The sequence below is a fragment of the Rhinatrema bivittatum genome, chromosome 3 (genome assembly GCF_901001135.1).
Source record: "Rhinatrema bivittatum chromosome 3, aRhiBiv1.1, whole genome shotgun sequence".
Lineage (NCBI taxonomy): Eukaryota > Metazoa > Chordata > Amphibia > Gymnophiona > Rhinatrematidae > Rhinatrema > Rhinatrema bivittatum.
This window is the reverse complement of record NC_042617.1, coordinates 364,443,708-364,455,570: the sequence shown is the minus strand read 5'-3', so window position 1 is coordinate 364,455,570 and position 11,863 is coordinate 364,443,708. Positions and strand designations below refer to the sequence as shown.

The 11,863-nt window shown below is 42.7% G+C and overlaps 1 protein-coding gene and 1 long non-coding RNA gene across 3 annotated transcripts in view; one reads left to right on the top strand and one right to left on the bottom strand.

Annotated features, from left to right (window-relative positions):
• Positions 1 to 577: 577 nt before the first annotated feature.
• Positions 578 to 10,673, bottom strand: LOC115087844. Its single transcript, XR_003855631.1, has 4 exons — positions 10,185 to 10,673; positions 8,581 to 8,722; positions 3,478 to 3,528; positions 578 to 706 (listed from the first exon to the last, which is right to left on the bottom strand). It is a non-coding gene; the product is annotated as an uncharacterized LOC115087844 (long non-coding RNA).
• The window catches only part of HTR1E (5-hydroxytryptamine receptor 1E), a 159,588-nt gene continuing 158,234 nt past the window's right edge, over positions 10,510 to 11,863 (top strand). For both annotated transcript variants that reach the window (XM_029595471.1, XM_029595472.1), the window contains exon 1: positions 10,510 to 11,071. The gene's annotated coding sequence lies outside the window, so the exon portion shown is untranslated. The remainder of the gene's footprint in view (positions 11,072 to 11,863) is intronic.

Below are 11,863 nucleotides of genomic sequence, written 5' to 3'. Positions count from 1 at the left end.
ACTTTGCGCTCGCCGGTGAGTACAGACATCTGAGAGTGCAGCCTAAGTAAATGAAATCAATCAGTAATTGCCTAGAAAAGCGATCATAAAGATGTTTTTAAGCATGACAGTGTCCGAAACGCAAACCAAGGAACATAGGACATAAGTATATGTGGTGACCCTTTGGGATCACCACCACTAGAGAGCAGACGTCTAGGAGTTAGGGGTTAGGAATAGGAAGTAGACAGAGAAGCGCACCATTTTCAGAACAGCGCTTCCTCCAAGCCCTCCCCCCACCCCACCCCACTTATATGAAAGCAGGCTGAGTCATAGATCTGTGTGCCAGCGGCAGCATCCTGCTGAGGAGTATAGAGGCAGAAGGCGCTGTTTATTGTTTTGTGGTTTGGCTTCACAGTCTGTAGTCCAGGATAGGTGAGAGGCTTAACCGTTTCCAAAACACTGTTTGCCTGACTGAGTTGCCTCCAGTTTTTTTTTCCTGAGATTTGGAGTGTTTCTTGCGAGAGCCTTGGTTCTTCACCTGGGAAAAGATGATGGGGAATTCCCTTTCCTGGGGATGGCCAGGGTAGGGAAGGCTCTGCCTGCTCAAGCTCGCGGTTGGCAGCCCAATGGTGACCCCCACTGCAAGACAATTCCAGTTTGGCCATTTGTGTAAGGATTTTGTCCTTTGGATCTGGGAGGAACATTTTTTGCTCTCGTCCTTTCTGCCCTAGAGTGGGGAAAATTGAAAGGGCTGATTATTCTCTGTCAACTGGACTTTTCTTCCAAAAAAAAAAAATAATCCCATTTATTATCTGGAAAAAGATAACTGAGAGTAAGACTTTTTTGATTCATTGGAGACCCTCACCCAGAGTCTTCACCCTGGGGAGAAGAGGTACACTTGGAAGCTGTGCAGTATTTGATGTCTTTTTATGATCTCTAGTTTTGGAAGGGAATTTCTGCCCATGACTAAGATACCCCTATCGACCTGGGAAGTTTTACTTTTCCAAATCCTGGAGTGTGAGTTCTTCCCTGGCCCATCTACAGAGGGACACTTGCACAAATAAAGAAAAGTTGGAGAATGAGATATCAATTGACTGTGTCGAGAACTAATATAGACAGTGCCACTTATGCAGGAAAGGTTGATTTGGACACCCATGTTGAGAGTCAGAGTATTTTGTTGGCACTCACATCCCTCCAACCAATACTGAAGAAAGTGCTCCCCAACAGGGAGAGAAAAAGTCGCCACCACCCATTGGGTCTTGAAGGAGTGTTCCTCCCCCCAGTGGAAGAATCCTAACTTCAGGGCTGAGGGATTGGTATTGGAGTTAGTTAGCCCCAGGACCCTGTGTGACCCCCCTGCCTTTCAGGATAATCACCAGAAAAGGGGCTAAAACCTCTGCTAGGAGCACATAAAATAGAACCATGTGCTGAGGGGTTTCTTTCCTTCCCTGGCGCTAGAGTGTAGGTTCAACATTTGTTTAGTCAAGTAAGATATTGGATTGCACTGACTCAAAAGTTTAAAGAGTACAGATCGGCAGTACTATTTGTTTCCCTTTTTCTCTGAGTACGACTTGAGTCTGTTAATGAAAAGTTATTTTAAGAATCTAAATGTTCCCTTTTTGGGAGGTCTGATACGTATTTATCCAGACCTCTCAAGAGCTACGCAACAGCGTAGAAAGCTGTTTTGTTAATGCGGCCCGAGGCTTTGGCTTCAGGAGCAAGTTTCCTCCTACGTTATCCGTGCAAATGCATAATTACATTTTCTGGAAATACTTATATCTTTTTTTCGCCGGAGCAGTTGAGGACGTTCCTGAATGGGAGGGCATAGGGTCTGCAATATTGGAAGGGATCTGTAACTATTGTGACGGGGAACCAAGCAGTATTGTTAATTTTGATTATCTTATAAGTCTCCTCTGATTTCTTTTTTCCCCCCCATGTATTACCTTTGAAATGTAAGAGGTAAATGATGTTTCCATGATTAGTAGATAGATATATATATATAGATTTATATGTAATATGTAATACATACTAGAGATTTCTTCTTTTAGTTACACTGTAAAGGAGTTCTCTGTAAAATGTATGAAAAAGCTGATAAATAAAAAATTTAAAAAAAAGAGTACAGATCTGCTGAACATGTAAAAAACAAAACAAAAACACACTCTCCTCCCCCCCCCCCCCCCCCCCCCCGTGACCATCTAACTGCCCACCTTGTGGAAACCTTGTTCTCCTCTTCAGCCCTTGGTTGCCTCAAATGCATTAAACTCACAACCCAGGGATTCAGAAAAGAAAGTCTCACACAATGGATCCAACGTATCAGATTTTCATTTACTTCTTCTGGGGTACCACAAACTAAAGGAGGAGCTACAGCCTCCTAACAGCAGAAATACTAACAGAGAGACTTGGCTAAGCAGATCCCAATTTGTGATAGCAGCAAAACAATTAGAGATCCCTCTCATTTAGTAAAAAAAAAAAAAAAAAAAAACCCCACCAGAAATAAATCCTCTAGTTTGACCCCCTGATGAGCCATGTATTACTCACTCATGGGCCCCGAGTCCATCAGTACAAGTTGAAGACTGCTGCGACCATTCTTCCTCCCATGGCTTTTGATGCGTGATTAGGTATCCCAGCCTAGGAGTGGTCCTTTGGCAGACCAACATCCATGATAACAGGCAAGGCCATCTCTGGACTGGAGAAACCAGGTGACCCTAAGGGTTATTCCCAGAATCTAAAGACAGGTCCTGTTCCCTCGAGCTCCAAGTCTAGACTCTCTTTCTTCTTTCCAAATCTTCTGTACCCAGGGCTACACCCTCTCCACAGGTTATTCCTCTCCAAACATGTACTTAAAGTAATAAAAAATCAAGTGTTGTAGAACCACTTAACCATAAAGACTATTGGCAGATGGTAAGCAGTAGAGGTTAAGTGAAATTAAGGACACCTGCAGTCCCCAAACTTGGACCAGGGCTACATATATATGATTTCCTAATTTTGTTAATTTGTTTCCACATATAGCTACCCTGATACGATGCCACTTACATAAATACAAGACCACAGATTAATTATAAAATCCACTGTAGTTCTATTCCTGCAGCATCACTAGCCCATGACCTAGCTATAGAAAACAAAACCAACGTATAGTGGCAAACTATACAATAATTTATACAATGACCAGGAATTGTTGGCCAGATCGATACCCTTCACTGAATCATTTCTGAGAATGCTTGAGTAGTACAGTGATTCAGCAATACTTACAATATCTGCCCCATGCACACCATTCCCTGCTAATACTTCGCAGACTCTACCTACCCAGTTCCTCCTTTGATTCAAGGGTGCAGTATTCAGAGGGGAAGGAGGAGGTGTGAGAAACTGATGTGCACCAACCTTGGAGTGATGTTGGATGATATCAAGGTAGCAAAATATCATTAGTGGTGGTCAGAGCTAGAAAGATGTTAGGGTGCACAGGGAGACATAACTAGCAGAAAAGAGATGGCGAAAACTCACCTAGCATAATATGTCCAGTTCTGGATGCCATAACGCTGAAAGGGTATAGACCTATTGGAAACAATCCAGAGAAAGGCTATGAAAATGGTGCAGGATGTGCAGCAAAAGTTATATGAGATTAGGTTTCAGGGCCTAAATATGAAGAGGGAAGATATGATAGAGACACTCAAATACCTCAAAGATGTAAATCACGCACAAGAAACAAAACGTTTTTCATATAAAAAATGCTCTACAAATAGTGGGTCCCAAACCTGTCCTGGGGGACCCCCCAGCCAGTCAGGCTTTTAGGATATCTGCAATGAATATGCATGAGAAAGATTTGCATACACTGCCTCCATTGCATGCAAATTTATCTCATGCATATTCATGGTGAATAACCCAACACTCTGTGGAAGATCTACAGGCTTCCTTTTTGTACTGCCTCACTTTTGTTTTGTCTTCAGTAAAATATGTCTTAGTTTGGGAACAACACCCATTGTGTGCGAACTTAATGATTGACAGACGGTGTGGTGAACCCCTTGGGTGTTACAGCTTTAGCTATCCCCCTCAGGTGATCCTGAGCCGAAGATGCAGTTAGTTTTTCCCTACTCTGTAGCATTTGAAGGTGCCATGAGAAAGGGGGTTATATACACAGCTTGTATGCTCAAGCTTGAACCATTCTAATCATTGTTATATGTATCTGAAAAAACGCACTTTAAAAAAAAAGTTGTTTTTTTTTTAAGTTGGGGAATCTAAAGAAAAAACGTGGAGCCCTTTGCTTGCATCTAACTGGCAGCTGAGGATCGAGCAAATTTTAGCACAAAATCTTGCAAGTGAGTTTGCTTGCACAGTTCTGAAATGGTGCATCTCTTGCCTGCACTGAACTCAGTGTTGTTGGAAGTTGTGGAATATAAAAAAAATGTTAAATAAATAAATTCCAGAAACTTCTGAAACAAAAAAACGTTTCACAGAAAACAAACGTGGAAAACTATTGCTGGACGTTTCATGATCTTTCAATTCACCCCTTTGAGGTTACAGTCTCATGACACATTTTGCAGTTCTGTATAATATTAGAAACAAATCTACTTGTGATTAGTGTAGTGCAGAGGAAATATTTTTGTTTCAGTTTATTTATTTGTTTCGTAGGTCATCAAAATTCATTTACTTCATTTCAGACAAAAAAAGTGTTTATTTGTTCCATTTGTTTCCCATTAAAGTTAATGCAGCTAATTTTGGACTCCAAATTTGCGGTGTTCTAATCAATTCTAATGAAACTCATTTTGTTGGTTTACTTCAGTTTTGTTTTGGAAAAAAAACAAAAATTCCTCTGGGGTAGACTGGAGACTTTCCCAAGGCTTCCCAGGGCTGACCCGGGGTCCACCAACCAGACCCTCCTATTCCCCTCACCCTAAAGGCACTGATAAGCAGACAGTGGGGATAAAGCACAGGACTGCTTCTACAGCCAAGATCAAAAAGCAAAGCACATTCAAGCAGCATTGTCTAAATTATTATGAAGGCTGCTCATCCTGTAAAAACAATTTTGTGATGGGTTTGTCAGTTGCTTGGTTGAGATTGTAAATATTGCTAACCTTAACATAAGGCTTGGGTTTAACAGGCACGGAGCAGCAATTAACTACCATCAACAGAAACATGGGGGTGTCCTGCATGGAGCAGCAGTTACTATATTTATTTATTTATTTATTTTTAATTTTTATATACCGAAGTTCTTGTAGGGACTACAAATCAATCCGGTTTACATAAAACGAAGAACTACTCAACAGAGAGCGGAGCTTTACATGGAACCGAGGTACATATGGAACAGTATAACTGATTGACAATTTAACATAGTGCTAAATAAAGTAATAATAGTTTAACTGGAAATAAATAAAGCAATATAATATTTATAAAGACAGTTTAACTGTTTAACATATCAATAAATATAAATATAAGCAATGCCAAATATATATATAAAATATAGTAAATTTTTGAGCTCAACGGTAATTGTCCAGTAGCAGATTCTAAAATTAGTACTTGATGCAGTGTCCATAATTAGGGTAATTAGGATACTTAGGAATTGGGAAGTCTACTACCATAAAAAAACTTGCTAGAAAGACTGAATGGACCATTTGGTCCTTATGTGCCATCATTACCATGTTTCTATAGGAGCCAGGAATCACCCTGCCCCACCCCCCACCCCCCCAACTTATCCTATCGATGGGGGTCCAGAGCTGCAGAATGGATGCTCACTCACCTCCTACCTTGAGGTTCATCAGCTCTAAGACCATCGCAACTGTGTGGTCTCAAAATGGTGCTGGCCAGTCCAGCACCATAGTGTGACATCAAAATGGTGCCTCCTCAGGACCATCTAGCAACATTTTCTTCTATGGCCAGATATTTGTGTGGCTGTATAAGAAAATGATGCCAGTTGGCCCTGAGAAGGAACCATTCTGGCAACTCTATTGTGCTGGTCCAGCCGATGCTAGTTTGGCATCACACAGTGATGCGGATGACCTCATGCGGACCACCTCAGGGCAGGAGGCGAGTGGGCATCCCTCCTGCTTCTCTGGATCCCATGGTAAGGGTAAATAGACACTGGGTGGTTCCTGGCCCCAGGACATTTTGGAGATGGTGAGGGGGCATGGGGGGGGGCCTGGAGGTGGCCCCATTTTGTTTTGGTTTTTTTGGTTTTTGGGGTGGGGATTTTAAGTTGATTTCGCTTCTGCAAAGAAACAAATAAATATTAAACTAAACAATATCCAGGGAAAAACAAACAAAAATGAAAAAAAAAAATGATACTAAATTTTTCAGGCTGCACATCTCTAGGGCACAATGTGGCAGGAGTTCTCCAAGGCACCATGAAAGGAACAAAGCAGTAGCAAAAGTGATAAGAACACACACCAAGACTCCAACAGAGGGGAAAAGGGCACCAAAACAGTGGAACCAAACACCCAAGGTAGCATGAGAGGGTCAATGCAGTATCATGAGTGGCAGCGACATCCCAAGGCACCATGAAGGAGGAATGAAGCAGCATAGATGGCAGGAAAAACCCCAAGGTAGCAATACAGGATCAAAGCAGCAGAAAGAGTGGCATGAAGAACCCAAAGCTCCATGAGCAGTACAAAGCAGACACCTATATTGGCAAGCACACCCCAAAGTGCCAAATGAGGGGCAATGGGCAACGACCAAATTGATATAAAGCACTGGGTAGGTAGTAGCCAGAGGAAATCCATGGAGGAGGTCTATACCAGTCTTGATGTGAAAATTGGACCTCAGACCTGCATCTATATAGATCAAAAGACTAATCACACTACCTAGAAGCCGAAAGATAGGAAACTTACTGTCTCTGGGCAAGGAAAAACTAGAGGAAATCTTTGAAGAGGGGGAGATCTGATATAGTTTCCTTATGGCACGATTTGGCGAAGGGCTGGGGGTTCAGGTTTGGAGTTGGTCCTCCTCTTTACTGTGGCATAATCTCAGTTACATCAATATCATCTGATTCCTCAACTTCCTCACTGGAGGCTAAGATGCTACTGACTAGAGGCCCAAAATTCTCTTCATCCTTTAGCGTTCAATATCCAGTGATTCAGGGAATCCAGGGTACAATTTTTACTCTGAATCAGTTTTTGCAAATACCGTCTCCATTACCTAAGAAGTAATAATCATGGAGGAGCATAGTGCTAGATTTTGGTGCTGCACTTCAGCTTACCCTTTCCCTACCCTGCTCATGCTAACCTCCAATGGCTCTGTTGCCTTTTGCTCCTATTCCAAACAACAGAGAGGAATAGACAGCAATGGAACATGCTCTCCCAATTTTAATTCTTATGGCTTGAGCTTTCCATGCCTGGATTTCTGTGGGTAAAAGTATCTCTTTTATCTAGCGGCAGGACTCTCTGCTTTCTCCCTCCTTCTACTGCCAAGGTTTGTGCTTCTGCTAGGCTTGGCTGACTGTGCTGGAACACCCATTCCTCTTTTCCTGCCATTCTTCTACCCATTGCTATTCCTACTTCTCACCTTTCCTCACTGTGGCAGAATAGAATTAGAAATAGTGTCATTGGTGTTTTGCTATTACAATATAATTTATTAGCATACTGTAGTGTATTACCAGTACCATTCTAATACCACTGTCTGTCACATGCACACCAGAGAATGAGTGCACTGAAATGCTTAGCAAGCAGTTACCAACTTAGCTGAGGCACAGATTCTGCTGGCTGATTATGCCTACAGTTATGAAGAAGAACAGATTTCCAGTATTCTTCTCAGTATATACAAAAGTGTGTCTTTCATACACACACAGTGTATGTATGCTGCTGACTCCTTTTACACACACAAAAACTCTTAGAGAAGAAATCAGGCTCTGGCTATTCTTGAAACAAGATTGCGGTGTAATGAGATAGATATTAAAAACACTCCTGTTCACTGTTTCTCTCCACTATCCCACCACAGTGAACAGAATTCCAGTGTGTCTGTTTGTCTGACACAGTAAGCATACCCTCTTTGTGCACTCCACTCTTCGTATATGTCACTCTATTTGTGTCCTCCTCCAATGACAATTCCAGACTCCGTGCTTTCCAGCTGGCTTCACAATATGCTTGGAAGAGTCTTCCTGAACTGGTGCATCATGCTCCCTCTCTTGTCATGTTTAAATCCCATCTAAAGACTCACCTTTCTGAAACCACTTTTAAATCTTATGCCTGATTGTCTGCTTTTAATCTTGTTAACTAACTTTCTTTTCTTTTTAAACCATTGTCCTGCTTTATGAAATACCCCAACTTTCTTGTCCTATATGTTTGTCTTATTAGATTGTAAGCTCTATTGAGCAGGGACTGTCTTTTTATATGTTTGTACAGCACTGTGCATGTCATGTAGCACTATAGAAATGTTAAGTAGCAGTTGTAAGCACTGCAGCAGCAAAGATAAGTACAAAGACATTCTTATTCCCAACTTTTCTCTTTTTTAAACTTTTTCTTTCATTCACTCATAGCTCCAGAAAATACAACCTTACCCTGTGAAATCCACCTGAGAAGTGAATCCTAAAATGGAATTGGCACATGCTCAAAACGTTTAGTGGGAGGAAGTATCATTTGATACAGATTAATCTTTAGGCTGCTTAAAAAAATGCTTGACCTTGATTGGTCCTCCATCATATCTTGTTCCTTGATTCCTCCCATCTTGGCTCTGGTCCTACTATGACTTCACTGGCATTGCTTGGTTGCTAAGTGATTGAGCTGCTACTGTTTTTCATAGGCCATAGACTTGAATGGGAAACCTAAATGAATGAACACAAACATTTTGTTTATTTTCATGGGTGTGCTCTATTTGTTTTGGGGGACCATGAATGAAACAAAAAGGGCCTCATTTGTTACATTGTACAGTATACATTTGTTTTAAATGAATGCACAGCCCTACTTGTGATAAGATTAATCCAGTCCTGGTTTTACCCTATAGCATGCACGATCATACAATTCTGATTTTCCTAAGAAAAGCGGGGCTACAATTTAGTATGTGCTAAGGGATAAAACCAGGATTGGATCAGCCTATCTTTTTAACAATGGAGCAGGTTTGCAACCCTAGCTTATGAAATGAGACTGACTGGATCAATTTCCAATGTCTGTGAGTCATCCACTTGCCCAGAAGAAGAACACGCTCAACCTATCCATCAGCCGAACAAGCAATCCATGACACCAGTCAGACACAGCAGCCAGACCTAGCAGGGTATGCTCAAATAAGCTTCTGAGCTAATTATCACCTTCCTCATAATGCATGATAGATTTAACTCTCTAGAGGGTTGGAAGGTCTGACTTAAAGCCATGCTTCCCAAACCTGTCCTGGTGACCCCACAGCCTTTTGGCTTTTCAGGATATCCGTAATGCATAGGCAGCAGGTACATTTGCACATACTGGTTTTCCAATACAGTACATGCAGATTTATCGCCTGCATGTTTACTGTGGATATCCTGAAAACCTAACTGCCTGCAAGGTCTCTAGGGCAGGTTTGGGAAGCCATGCGATGTCCGCAAGCTTCTGGTAAACTGTTTGTAAAAATAAGATCTTTGAGTTGCTTGCAACTATCCTATGGTTTAAAAATTAAGTCACCTTTGTTCATTTTACAGATTTAAAAAAATCCACTTTCCTCATTTTATTTTTATTTGTGAAGTAACTACCAGTAAAACCGCAATGCTGCTTAGCAGAGGAGGTGCTATCCAACTTTGATTTGCAATTAAAAGCATTTAGATTTAGCACCAAATTGGATCATTGATCCTGATCCACTTTGCAAGTAAGACAAAAATCATGTTTTCATTATTATCATCATTTTTATTTATGAATCATTTCTCTCTCTATATATACAAACACACACACAACCCAAATCTTCTGGATCATTTGGGAAACTCCCAGGCTATCTGCCCTCCCACGTCCCATAGTTGTTTTAGTGAGGAAGAGGTGCTCTTTGTTATTTTGTACACGTGGCCCTCCCCCTCCCCCGTCATTTATATAAAATCAGGCTGTATTATGTACAGACTGACTGAGACAACTGTGAGGCTCCCTCTCCTTCCCCCTTCTTAGCCATCGCTCCCTCTCGCCTCCTTTATTTCTAAATAAAAATAAAAAAAAGATCCTGATATAGGAAAGTGACTTCTGGATCATTTGTATTATTATGTGAAGTCTCAGGAGCTGACATCACCAGATAACGTCTTCCTACTGCCTGATAATATCACGTCTTGATACACTCACCCTGAGCTGTAATAAATCCTCTTTTCACTAGAAAACCAACTTGCTTGCGTCGTCTGTTTACCATTTATTTTTTTTTTTACCCCCTGTGGCTTTGCTCGTGTTTCTCACAAGTTCTCAGGGATTGCGAAGCAGGCAGCTCGCACTCCACAAAGGATAAATCTCAGGATGCTGCCAGACCTGGCGAGGGTGGGGGACACCACCTCTCTCGCGCCGGGACGCTGCGGTTTCGTCTTCGAACTTGAGCAGGAAGCGCATAGCAGCGCAAAGTTGATGCGAAAACTGCAATCGTTTTTTGTTTTTTTTTCTTAATCGTTTCCCCCCCGCCCCTCCGTAGCTTAACTTTGCCTGCATCTCGGTCAGGGTGAAGCTGCAGCTCTGCCACCTCGTGGCTGAGGCGATCGCTGGCGTCGGTTTCCAGAAAGAGAGAAGCCGGAGCCATCCACGCACACAGCGCGAACATTTCCCTGCACCCTCAGCCTTGCGCGCACCTGTTTCTTTTTCTCTCTCTCTCTCTTTTTTTTTTTTTTTGTGTGGAGGGGGGGCGGCGGCATTTCATTCACCGCGACGGGATCCGTCTCCGATTTTGTTCGCCCCTTCCCGGACGGATTGCAGGCTTCTGGAGCACAAGCGAGCCCCCGCGGGGCTGGGGGGGGAAAAAAAAAAAACCACCCTGCGAAGGGAGATGAAAGCTCTAACTCCCCGCTTTGTGAAAGTGGCTGAAGGGGCGGGCGGAGAGATGGGCGAGAAAGCAGGAGAACGCGTCAGGCACGAAGGGGCACCAGACCGGCAGAGGAAGCGACCCCGCGTTTACTATGCAAAGGTGCTGAGCAAGGAGAGCGGCGCAGCGCAGGAATGCTGAAGCCTTAGCGGGAGCCGGAGTCTTCCAGGTAAGGGCGTGGACAGTGGTGCGCTCTGGAAGTGATGAGGGCAGTTTAGGCATCCTAGCTATTGCCCTGCGTCCGGTCCGGACTTTTGTATTGAAAATTGGTTGTCGCTATAGAATGCAATCTCTCTCTCTCTCTCTCTGTATACATCCACAGGGCAGAGCTAGTTGGTCAGCTGTGAAACTAATATTTTTTTTTTGCTATAAAGTCCATCTCCAGAATCAAACAGCTATGGACATTAATTTAAAAAACAACAATCCTAGATTTCACAGTTATGGAATCTCCTTGCGTGCAGCTTTATAGTTTACATTAGAAACAAAATTAATATCGGGTTATTTGCTGGCTCTCTTGCAGTAGAGCAATTAACTGGAATGAGCTCTTTAGAAGTGACAAACTTAATAATACAGACATTTGGATATGCAAAACTTCTTTTCAGGGTATGGTAGACTACTGAACCTCAGCACTGCCTCCCCCCTCTAGAAATAAAGGTGTCAGTATTCACATGCAGGACTATCCTTGGTTGGGGCAGGGAGGAGGAGGAGCACTCAGGATTCTGCCCCCCCCCCCCCCCCCCCCAACCAGGATAGCTCTGCCTCCTGCAAATGGTCAGGGAGCCTATGCAAAGGCAGCACTGCAAATGTTACACCAGTCCCTAGAACTCCAGTATACCCCTAATTGGGAAAACAGAACAAGTCAGACTTCTATACATCCCTACGAGGAAACTGCACCCTAGCAGAATACCTTATCTCAGTCACACAGGCAGACCTCCCTCACCTAATACAGAATAAGTGACCA